Source organism: Sciurus carolinensis, chromosome 9 (genome assembly GCF_902686445.1).
Source record: "Sciurus carolinensis chromosome 9, mSciCar1.2, whole genome shotgun sequence".
Classification (NCBI taxonomy): domain Eukaryota; kingdom Metazoa; phylum Chordata; class Mammalia; order Rodentia; family Sciuridae; genus Sciurus; species Sciurus carolinensis.
Window position 1 is genome coordinate 4,373,683 of NC_062221.1, and position 12,413 is coordinate 4,386,095.

Genomic DNA, 12,413 nt, shown 5'->3' on the forward strand with positions numbered 1-12,413 from the left:
TAAGATGATGGTACACACTCAAAAGCGTCACAGTCGCGTGAAGTCAGCCACAGTTCTCAGTATGAGAGCATGAAGCTCGGCTTCTACTCCTGTTTGCACTCTGTGCACGGCCCGGCTCCATGGGTCCTGGGAAGTGAGAGCCGCGTGACTCACAGCGAGCTCTGGGCCTCCCGTCAGCATCGCCTGTCACTGTCCCAGCCAATGAGGGGCAGCTGTGCCAGGGAAAACACCCTCCTGGGAGGCTGTGGGACCAGAATCCACTGCTTCAGCCCACTAGTGGTGTGACCAGCAGGACTCACTTCCAACAGCAACACGGACGTCCATTATTCAGATTCCACTTCAGATTTGAACAAACAACCTGTTCTGCCTTTTCATAGGCAAAGCTTTATCTTCCCACAAATAACATAAATGCAAAGCCTTTGGAAACTGGTAGGCAAACGCTTACTGATGATAAGACTTCACATGTTGAAAGAAAGATAGATATTATTTTAAGTACAGTGTAACGTGGAAATCAGCACCGAAATAGCTCAAATTTTTTAATTAATAAAAAGATATGAAGATTGTCACCGATAATAACAGTTTGAAGATATGCTCTCATATTGTGATAATTTTAGCTTAATCGTAAAGTCAACTACATTTTCACATTTTTCATCTCCTTACATTATGACTCTAATCCTAGATTATTGTTTTGATTTCATCTTTTTTTTTTCTTTTATCATTTTGAATGTTTCTCATTTCTAACAAAGTGAGCATAAGGAGATGCATTCATTTTTGAAGCTTTAATTGCATGTCACTATTTTAATGTGTTTCCTTTATCAGATGCTGCAGCGTTCCATTCCTGCCTGAAACAGCTCACCTTTAGCTGCCTGTATAGATAGCGCTCCATCTTCTAGTCTCTGGAGGGTAGTAATCAGGCACTAGGGAGGAGGCCTCCCTATCTTTTTATTTTCTTCTGGAAATTGCAACTAAACCTCCCTTTAAAAATACTGGCATTTGATCTGGAAGAAGCCGTATCACTTTTGGTATTACTGGGAAAGTCTGTCCGCACCTCCGTGATGTCCCTCCTGCTTATTTCGTACCTTGGCAGTGGCAGACTCTGCAAAACAGTGAGGTCATGGAATTGAACTCTCCCCAGCCATTCCTTGCCCATTTTTTGCCCTGGAAGCTTTCTCCCTTCGATTCTGTTCTCAAAGCTTACTTTTGCTCTTACAGAGTCAGAGAATGCACAGAAAATATTTTCCCCCATGCCAATGTCTTTGAAAGTGTTCCCTGGCATGACAGAGAGCTCTGAGGGTCTCACTCAGACCCTCACAGGATGACGTGCCACAAGAGCGTGAATGCGTACAAGTCGCTGGAGCACAAGGCTGTAGGCAGCTGCAGCCGGTCGGCCAGACCTGCCCTGAGCCACGTGCTGACCACATGCGGAGGAAGGGAAGGTGGGCTCCAGCAGCCCCGGGGGCACAGCTGGGGAACGTGGCTTTTCCGCATGGAGCTGGATTTCTATAACTTGAATGTTCCTTCCTGAACTGGTATGAGAAAGAAACTGAGTTCAGAATATTCTGAAATATTCTAGTTTTATGGAAGCCATACTTTCTTAACAAAACAACATTTTTGAACTAAATGTCTTGGCCCATGGAATGACTGTGCAAGATATAAGCTACAAGAAAGAGGAAGAGTTCCAAGTCCACTAAGATAAAATAAATGAAATTTAAAGGAGGACAGTAATAAGCATTTGCATAAAGTTTACTATAGGTAATCATCCTTATCAGCATCTCACGTATCTTAATGTGTTTTGTTTAATTCTCCCAAGAATTTCTTGAGCTGGGTATTCCTGTGAATTCTGCCTTTTTATATGTGGAAAGCCAAACATAGGAACCAGCTTAGTTATTAAAAGCAAAACTCCAAACCCAGGGAGCCTGGCCCCAGAGCTCTGCTCATAAGCCCTGCATTGCACTGTCCCCTGATGTGTTTTGGGGTGTTTCTACATGTTCATGAACACAACATTCTGGCCCTATAGTTGCAAGAATAACTAGGATGAACCATTTCTTGAATCAACACCAATTTACTATATGTATCAATGGGAACAGGCAGATGGATAAGCAGTCCTGGATGAGAGCAAGACAGAAAGTAATTCAGTTCAGAATACTATCTAAAAAATATTATTTAGGACTATACAAGTAAATAGAGTCACAAAAAATACCAAACAAATGTTAAAATGTGATTCTTGGGGGCGGGGGTAACATTAGTAGGGGGAAAGTGACTTTCTTGAAGACCTTGGAAGTCAGGTCACTATAACTGCATGAGAAAAAAATTAATGAAGATGCCAACCGGTGTGCTTTGTTGAAAGATAAAAGTGACCTAGGTCCACAGCACATAGACTCTGCATCAGCCAGTAATTTCAAAGACATCTGTCCTAGCGAAGGCATTATTTTCTAGCAGGTAAAATACATTTTACCAGTAATAAGCTTTATCGTGTTAAATTAGCATAATGCCAGGGTCACATGGGTATGTTTACGCAGTGCCTCCCTGCCCTTACTAAAATCGGGCCTGGGTATTTCAAGCTGTTAATAATGCTTTATTCATACAGCATGAAACATTCCATCAGGCACTGCCTTAATCTAAATGTAGGAGGAACACAGAAATCAACACATAAGAAGGTATTTCATGGTATCTACGCAGATTAACCCTCCCGTGATAATGCAAGAGGGGACTGGCTTGGACTCATGAATCCAGCTCCTAGAAGAATGTTTGGCATGCAGTAGGTGCTCAGCCAGTAGTTCTCACATGGGTGAGTAAGCCAACACACCTGGCCAGAGCATAAAGCAGGTAGCACGTGGAGGAAATGTAGAAGGAAATGTAAAAGTAGGGAAGATTTGGTTTCTGCTCTGGTATGTGAGGAACTTAGAATTCACCACTCTAAAAACAGGCTTAAAAAAATAAAAGCTAAATGAACTGAAAAAATGTACAAGCTCTTAGATCTATCAGAGAGGGGAGGTCATGGGCAAACCACTGCTCTCAAATCAGACAGACAGGTAGACTCAAAGAATAATTCCTAAAGCAGAAGTCACAATCAAAGCCTGCTCAGGAACCAGCACTGTGCGGACAGCCGAACCACAACTGATAAATGGCTGAGACCTCAGGATGCACAAGCCCAGAATTAAATCTGCAGGGACGCCAGTCACGGGGCACCCACGTGCTGCTGGGCTCTACACCTGCAGCAGCTGCCCCCACCCCACAGCCACAGGAAGAATGTTGGGAATTTCTTCCTCTTTCCAGCAGCAGAGGAAAGGTAACCATTGTGCAATACCCCGGAACATTCTGCATTCTGTTTGTTGAAAGGACACCTGCCCTCAGGAGAAGCTTTTTCACCAGATCCTAGTCCGCTGGAATGCTCCAGAGCCAAACACAGCCAGAAGAAGGGCAGGCACCACTCCTTCCAGGTGGGGGAGAAATTCTCAGCCCCGGTCCCTCTACCCATCCTGCCCCACCTGAGTGGGGAAGGACCTGAGAAGGACCTGCAAAGGTCCCTCTGGGCATGGTACCCTCAGAGATGGATGCCTGGTCACTAGACTATTAAAAAGCTTCCTCTGCTTCCGCCCTCTCTACCATGTTACCAAAGGATTACCTACCACAGTTCCCTTAGCTGGTTAGTGAAGCCTGTCTCTCAAAAATTACAAGGAACACTGAAAGACCAAAAGAAAATATATATATGATCAATATAAACATATAAAAATTCATATATATGACATATATGAATATATATATGGAGAAAGAGAGAGCAAGGAGACTGAATAAGCACAGAACCAGAGTCACGGATTAGTAGGACTGTTAGGATTATGAGGCCAGGAATTCTTAAAACTATGATTAATATGCTAAGGACTTTAATGGAAAAAAGTAGAATATGAGAAGAAAAGAATAATAAAAGTAGAAAGATGGAAATTCTGAGAAAGAATGAAAAGTAATGCTAGACGTCAACAACTCTGGGAGAAAACCAATGCCGTCCATGGAGTCATTAGGAGAATAGACAAGGCTGAAGAAAGACTCTCGGAGGTTGAGGACGTATCAATAGAGAAGCCAGCATGTGGAAAGCAGAGGAAAAGACTAAAAAGGGAGCAGAAGATCCAAGCACTGTGGCAGAACTTTCTAAGATGCAACAGATGCCTAAATGGAATGCCAGAAGACAGAACCAGCAGAAATATTTGAAACTAATGACTGTGAGCATCACCAAATGAATGTCAGACAGCAAATCCTAGGTCTTGGCCATCCAGAAGGCACCAACCAGGATAAATGCCAAACAGCAATCACAACAGCAAGGTGTATCACATTCAGACTTTACAAAATCAAAGATAAAGAGAAATTCCTGAGAGGAAACAGAAAAATCACCTTCCCTCGTGTGAAGGAGAACATAATTTCACAGAATCTTTCCTCAGGAACCATGCCAAAAAGGAGAGAAGTGAAATATTTAAAGTGTTGAGAGAGAAAAACAACCAATACGGAAATCTGTACCTTGTGAAATTATCTTTCCAAGGAGAAGGAGATAGAAAGACTCTCGGTCTAACAAAAATTGAGAAGATCTGTCACCAGTAGAACTGCCTTTCAATGAATAAGAGAAGAAATTTGTCAGAGAGAAGGAAAATGATCATGACCAGAAACTTGAATCTACATAAAGAAAGAACCTCAGAGAATGAGTAGCTAAAGATTCAACAAAACTTACATTTTTCTAATTCTTAATTGACCTAACAGATAACATTTCATTCAAAATAATAGCAACAATGTATTTTGTTATGCTTATGCATATACATATTCATGAACATGTATATGTTAACTTCTGTACAAGTCACATAAATGACAGTAATGGCAGAAGGCATGAGAGGAAGGAATTAGGGTTATTTTGTCATAAAGTAATCACACTAAATGAAGCAGTATTGTATTATTTGAAAATGAACTTGGGTTTTGTAAAAAAATATTACTTACTCTATAGTAGCAACTAAAAATGTAAACAGACATAATTGATCTGTTAAGGAACAATGAAAAATGGAAATCCAAGATGCCATTAATAGCACAGGAGGCAGAAAACATGTGACAAACATCAGTGAAAAGAATAAGAAAATCAAATACAAAACAAGAGCAAGGACGGCACGTGTTCAACCAACGGTGTGAATAATCACATCAGAGGCCAGTGGTCTAAGCGCACCTACCAAAGACCGAGATTGTCAGAGTGGATCAAGACCCGGTACCTGTGCCAGGTGCAGGAGCACACACCTGCCCTCCCAGTGACTCCGGAGACCTCAGGGGGTCCGCGAGGTCAAGACCAGCCTAACTCTATGCTGTCTATGAGACACCGACTTTAAATCTAAAAACACCTACAGAGTAAAAGTCAGTGGGACTCCTAGACAGGGTGGGCGACAGAAGAGCCTGCTCCCTGGCACTCCCAACCCCACGAAAGCACCAGGACAATGGATAAAGAGCTACATTCTGACTAGTGTCTAGAGGAGAGAATGACAAGCAAGCGGCAGAAACCCTGGGGAGCACAGTCTGGGGATGGCTGCAGGGAGAAGGGAATGACCCAGCTCCCGGGCTGTCCCTTCCCTCCAGCCAGGTGGGCTTGAACGAGGAGGGACCTCCCTATCTGGAAGGTGGCCACTCCGGCACTATCACAGAGCCCGTGGTCATTGCTATGGAGAATCCTGGTCTCTTCAGGTCCTGAGGCAAGTTTAGGGAGCTGCCTGAAGTTCACATACTGTGTGACTCCAGAGAAGGACCCCCTTATGCCCCACCCCACCATGACCCAGGCTGCTACTGGACCACACCATCTCGGGACCAGAGCCACCGTGAGCGTGCATTCTCTTGGGCTCAGTAGCCACTGTGTCTGAACTGCTGCAGCTCCTTGTCCCCAGGGACAGGCTACCTTGGAATTACTCCATGTTCCCCATCAAGTGCTGGTGTGCCCCACTTTCAGCTGTTTATAGCTAAAGCCCAGCAAGCAGAGTACTGTGACCTCCAGCACGCAAGTCCATGTAGCACCCTGTTCCCCAAGGAAGAGCCGGTCTGGCCCGATGGGAAGGCTGAGCCTGATGTAGCTGAGCAACTAAACATGACCCCCCACCTATGTCCAAAGAAGCGTTGCACCCAAAATGACCTGGCACCTCACCCTCAGGGAAGCTGTACCTGAGCAACAGAGCAGCTAAGCTTCTTGGCATTCGCCCCAGCCCAGCACCCCTACTTCAAGGAACTAGAGCTTCAGCTCAGGGCAGCAGCCACAACCCTGGTGCTCAATCCCCATATCAAACCCAATATTGAGAAGGATGGCCTCACCTAGACTCACCACTGAAGAAACAAGATAGGAAGAATTCCTAAATCCTTGGCCACTGAGAATTCTGACCATCTACCTTGTCTCCTATGCCACCCCAAACTCCTGCAGGGTAGCCCCCTGAAGCACCTGCAGACATTGCTTAATGTTGATTACAGCTGAGGAAGATGCATGGAATTATTCTATTGTGCCCACCCAGAACCAGAGCCACTGCACCCTATCCAACCAATACCCTAGGACCCATGTGCAGGTGAGACTCTTTCCCTACAGAAGCTACTCTATAAAACTGTAAGAGGTGACTCTTCCACCAGATGCCCAGATATCATTGTAGGAATGAACAGGAAAAAGCAAGAAAACATAATACCACCAAAGAAGCATAGTAATTCCCCCATGAGCGATACCAAGCAAATGGAAATTTACAAAGTAGTAGAAAAGGAATTCAAAATAATGATCTTAAGGAAATCCAATAAGATCCAAGAGAATACAGAAAGATAATTCAATAAAACCAGGAAAAGAATATTCAAATGACAAACTCAATAAAGAGATATCAAAAAAAAAAAAAGAACCAAACAGAAATCTTGGAACTAAACAATTAAATTCATAAAATTAAAAAATACTATTGATAACTTTAACAACAGTCTAGATCAAATAGAAGAAAGATTTTCTGAACTTCAAGACCAGGTTTTTAATGTAACCAAGCTGGGGCAGTGGGTATTTAAATAAGTGAAGAAACTCTAGGGGACTTATAGGACACTATTAAACAAACAAATGTTTGCATTATGGGTATTCCAGAGGGAAAAGAGATGCAGAAAGGACAGAAAGCTCACTTAGAAAAATAAGTGCTAAAAAAGTCCTACATCTTGGGATACATATGGACATCCAGATTTATGGAGTTCTAAAGTCCCCAAATAGATTCAACTCAAAGAGGTCCTCTCCAAGGCATGTTTGTAATTAAATTGTCAAAAGTCAAAGACAGAGAACTCTAAATGCAGCATGAGAAAATATTAGGGAGACCCCATTAGGATATCAGTAGATTTCTTAAAGAAACCTTGTGGGTCAGTAGAAAAAAAGAAAGATACATTCAAAATCCTGAAAGTTAAAATACCAGTCAAGAATACTATTTCCTTCAGAAATAGAACAGAAGTGAAGTCTTTCCCAGATGAGCAAAAGCCAAAGGAACTTAGGCACCTCTGGACAGGTTTTATGAAAAATGTTTAAAGAAGTGCTTTACCTAGAAGTGAAGGGAAGATTGTGATCATGAAAACATATGAAAGTATGACATTCACTGGTAGCAGGAATTCACAAATTCAGAATAATCTATCACTCTAATTTCAAATGTCTGAAAGTCAAAATGGTCAAAAAATAGCTATATCTACAATAAGTTGTTAAGGAATATACAACAGAGAAAGATGTAAATTAGGAACACAAATATAAATTGTGATGGAGGGTCAAAGTCTAGAGTATTTGTATGTGACCAAAGTTAAATTAATCTCAGCTTAAAATAGTCTCCTATAACTATCAGATTTTGTTATGTGAGCCTCAAGGTAGCCACAAAGTGAAAAATTATGACAGACAGGCTAATGAGAATGGAAAAAGAATCAAAACTCAGCAACACAGAAAACCACCAAACCATAAAGGTAAATAACAAGAAAAGAAAGGAAGAAAGAATTTACAAAACAACCAGAAAACAATTGATGGAATGGCAATTTCGTCAATAATTTACCTCGCAATAATAACCTTGATTGTGAATGGATTTAACTCTTTGATTACAGGACAAAGAGTGGCTGAATGGACTTAAAAACCCAAGATCCAAATATATGCTGCCTAATAGAGATTGATTTTTTAGCTCTCAGGACACCTATTAGTTGAAAATAAAAGGATGGAAGAAAATATTCCATGAAAATAGCAATCAAAAGGGAGCAGGGGGGCTTCAAGTCAAAAACCAAAAGAGAGTCTATGTGCTCAACACTAGAGCCTCAAATTTTATAAAGGAAATACAATGAACATGAAAGGAGAAATAGATGGCAATATAAAAATAATGGTGTAGTTCAATACCTTACTCGCAACAATGGATAGGTCAATGAGACAGAAAGTCATCACAGGAACTCTGAACTTGAACTGCAGTTTAAAACAAATGGGCCCAAAATACAGTATTAGAACTTTCTGTACAACACAGCAGCACATACATTCTTCTCTAGTGCACATGTAACACTCTCCAGGAATAGTGTACATTAACAAATTCAAGAAGGCTGAAATCATATCTAGCTCTGTTTCTGACCATAACAGTATGAAACTAGAAATCAATAACAGGAGGAATCTTGGAGGATTCAAAAATATATGGAAATAGAGCAACAGGCTCCTGCAAAACCAATAAGTCAAAGAAACCAAGAGAGAAATGAACAGATATCTTGAGACAATAATGGAAACCCAACACATTCAAGCCTATGGATGCAGCAAAGGCAGTTCCAAGAGGGAAATGCACAGCAGTTAATGCAAATGGAGGAGTATTTTGACTAAATAGCCTAAGACCATGCCTCAAACAACTAGGAAAAGAAGACCAGATTAAATCCAAAGTTAACAAAAGGAAGGAGATAATAAAGATCAGGATAGAAATAAACCAGAAAGAGAACAGAAATGCCACAGGAAAAGATTAACAAGAACTAAAGTCAATTCATTGAAAACAGAAACAAAATCAACAGCTAGACTAAGAAAAAGAAACATGCAAATAATTAAAACCAGAAACCGAAGTAGGACATTATGGCAGATGTCTCAGGAAAAAAAAATCCTAAGATACTATGATGAGCAATTATATGCCAACAAACTGGATAACTCAGAGGAAATGGATACATTCTTAGAAACATATGGAATTAATTAGAATAACTAAGACAAAGACATCTGAAAAATTCCACATATCTGGAAATTAATACACTACCAAATGTAAACAAGGAATTAAAAAATCAGAAAATATATTGAACTGAATAAAAAGGTAAAATGCATTTAATGAAAAATTGTTGTGGCAATGACTATAGTAGAGAAGAAAACAAGGCCTTAATAACCTCAGTGTTTACACTAAGAAATTAGGGGCAAAAGCAAATTAAATTCAAATTAAGCAAAAGTCAGTTATGAACATCTTTATGCCAATAAACTTAACTCACATGAAAGGGAGAAAAATCAATGAGTGTTTTGGTGAATCCTCACTCCAGAAGTAGATAACAGGGATAACTCAGTATCTGTTTTAAAATTGAATGCAGAATGGAGAAGCCCACCCACGAGTAACTAGACCCAAGGAACGTCGTTGGGGAATTTTGTGAACATCCAGGGAAGGAGGTACACTGATTCCGAAGAGATCTCGGAGAACACTGAAGAAGAAGGGGTGCTTTGCAGACCTCTAAGACGCCACCTGCTCTCCTTACCCAGATTGTCCGTGCCCAGAGCGCAGCAAGATGAACTTGCACGCACTCGACACCCACAGACCAGACCCCAAGCAAGAACCAGCAGCACCCGAAATTCTGAGGGCTTCCAGTCCCCACCCACCCCGATCCATACAACCGCCATTCCCACTTCTAGCAGCAAAGAGTGGTTCTAAGGTATTTGGTTTTAACCAGTTCATGTTTTAAAAAGCTCATTATGCTTGACAGTCATTTAAAATTAGTGTCTGGTTTTGAATGGTCACCCACTTCATTAAAATGTCGTTTATACCCACTTCTCTTTTTTTACACAAACAGCAGCTAAAGCACCATCCACTATTATTTCCTAGTACAATGCATACCTATGGCATGGCTCATTGTTAACAGAAGTCCATTTTCAAAAAGATTTCCTGATAATTAGATAATGAATTTCTTATTTGGTTGGTTATTTTTTCCTTGGAAAGTAGTTATGAAGCGTCTTGATGTCTGCTTAATTTTAACATAACCTCAATTTGAGTTTTCTGTGTAGGAACGTTTTCAGACCATGTGTCCATCTCGTGAGATTGATTTTAGTTAAAACTAATGTGTATAGTCTGCAAACCTATTCGCTAAACTCACCCAAACTGCAATACACCTGTTTTCCTGAGAGTCAGCGAGTAACGGGCCTGCTTTCAATTCCACCATGGCTGTGTACTAGGCAGGGATCTCCAGGAAGTGAACCAACCACATCGGGAATGCAGAGAGAAAGGGGGACAGGGATATTTTAAGAGACAAGCTCACCAAGTGCAGAGTCTGGGTATATCTGAACTTGCAAGGTGGGTCGGCAGGCAGGAGCCAGGCGAGAGCTGCCTCTGGAGTCTAGGGCAATCTGCCAGGAGAATGTCGGGCTCTGGAGGAGGCCACTTGCTTCTTCTCTCCAGGCCTTCAGCTGGTTGCATGAGGCCCACCTGCTTCGTGGAAGATGCTCAGCTTTACTCAAAAGTCTATCAATTTCTATGTTACTCTCATGCAAAGCCCACCTTCACAGAGACACTGGAATCAAATGTCTGGCACCCGGCCCCCTGAATATGAAAGGAACTATCACAGGGTAGAGAGTCTCCTGGCAGGAGAGCGCCCACCCCAGACACGTTGAGCAAATGAGGTCTCAGGGGCCAATTCCAATTTCAAAAGTAATGAAGAGCCTTTCGGGGCACGTGGCAGCAAGATGGCTGTGCAGAGTTCTAAGAAGAGGAAGTTTGTTGCTGATGAATCTTCAAAGCTGAATTAAAGAGTTCCTCACTCGGGAGCTGGCTGAAGATGGTTACTCTGGAGCTGAGGTCTGAGTTACACCAACCAGGACAGAAGTCATCATCTTAGCCACCAGGACACAAAATGTTCTTGGTGAGGAGGAGCGACGGATCCGAGAAAAATTGACTGCGGTAGTTCAGAAGCGACTTGGCTTCCCTGAGGGCAGTGTGGAGCTTTATGCCACAAGAGGTCTGTGTGCCATTGCCCAGGCAGAGTCGCTGCGATGCAAACTCCTAGGAGCGCTTGCTGTGCGGAGGGCCTGTTACGGTGTGCTGTGGTTCATCATGGGGGGTGGAGCCAAGGGCTGCAAGGTTGTGGTATCTGGGAAACTCCCAGGACAGAGAGCTAAATCCATGAAGTTCGTGGATGGCCCAATGATCCACAGTGGGGACCCTGTTAACTACTATGTTGACACTGCTGTGCGCCACGTGCTGCTTAGACAGGGTGTGCTGGGCATCCAAGTGAAGATCATGCTGTCCTGGGACCCAAGTGGTAAGACTGGTCCCTAAGATGCCTTAGAAGATGTGAGCATCGTGGAACCCAAAGATGAGATCCTGCCCACCACCCACAACTCAGAACAGAAGGGTGGGAAACCAGCCGCCTGCCATGCCCCCGCCAGTCCCTGCAGCATAATAGGGCGTCCTTGGCAGCTGTGTGGGGAGTCTGGATATTGCTCTTTAAAGACATTTAATAAAATCTTGTACAAAGACATAAAAAAAGTAATAAAGAATATATTTTTTAGATTTAAACATGACATGTAATTAGTATATGAATAGCATAATGGAAATATTTTAAAATGCAAATAAAAGTTGTAATGCTGTCTTCCAAACATGATAAATTGTCTTTTAACGTCCTGTGGGATTTTTTTTCCCCCAACCAATGCTCAATCTTTAAAAAGCGGTTTTGACATAAGTGAGCACACTGTATCTTAAGCAATTTGGTAAAACAAAACCTTTGATACTGGTGTGAATTCTCATTTCAAATGCTGCTTTAATACTCAGTGATTTTATTCATCTTGACTTGGCTCTTCCCCACAGTTCACTTTCAAATTTCTTGGAAGCCAACAGCTTAATCAAACAATGATCTGGAAGGACATTAAAATCCTGGGAAGCTAAGACATAACCAGAGCCTTCTGTGACACCCGAAACCCCCTGGCTGAGGGGCGTGTGACTATTTCCTGAATGAAGTGGTCTGGAGAAGACCTGGACTCATTCCTCTTTGGCCAGTGGGCATCTCGGGGCTCCGTCTTCCAGGTGAGCCAGGGTCTCCGGTTCAAACCCTCCAGGAGGAAGTGCGTCTGCAGAGACAGGCGGGTTTTAACACACTGGGTTTCATTTTGAGTCAGATTTCGTCCTCAGAAGTCCCTGATGTCATACCGCCCGGCGATTCATTTCACCTTTGTGCAGACA

The 12,413-nt window shown here is 42.3% G+C and overlaps 1 pseudogene; it reads left to right on the plus strand.

Moving 5' to 3' along the window:
• Window positions 1-10,921: 10,921 nt before the first annotated feature.
• On the plus strand, window positions 10,922-11,637 carry LOC124993243 (40S ribosomal protein S3-like; annotated as a pseudogene).
• Window positions 11,638-12,413: the final 776 nt, after the last annotated feature.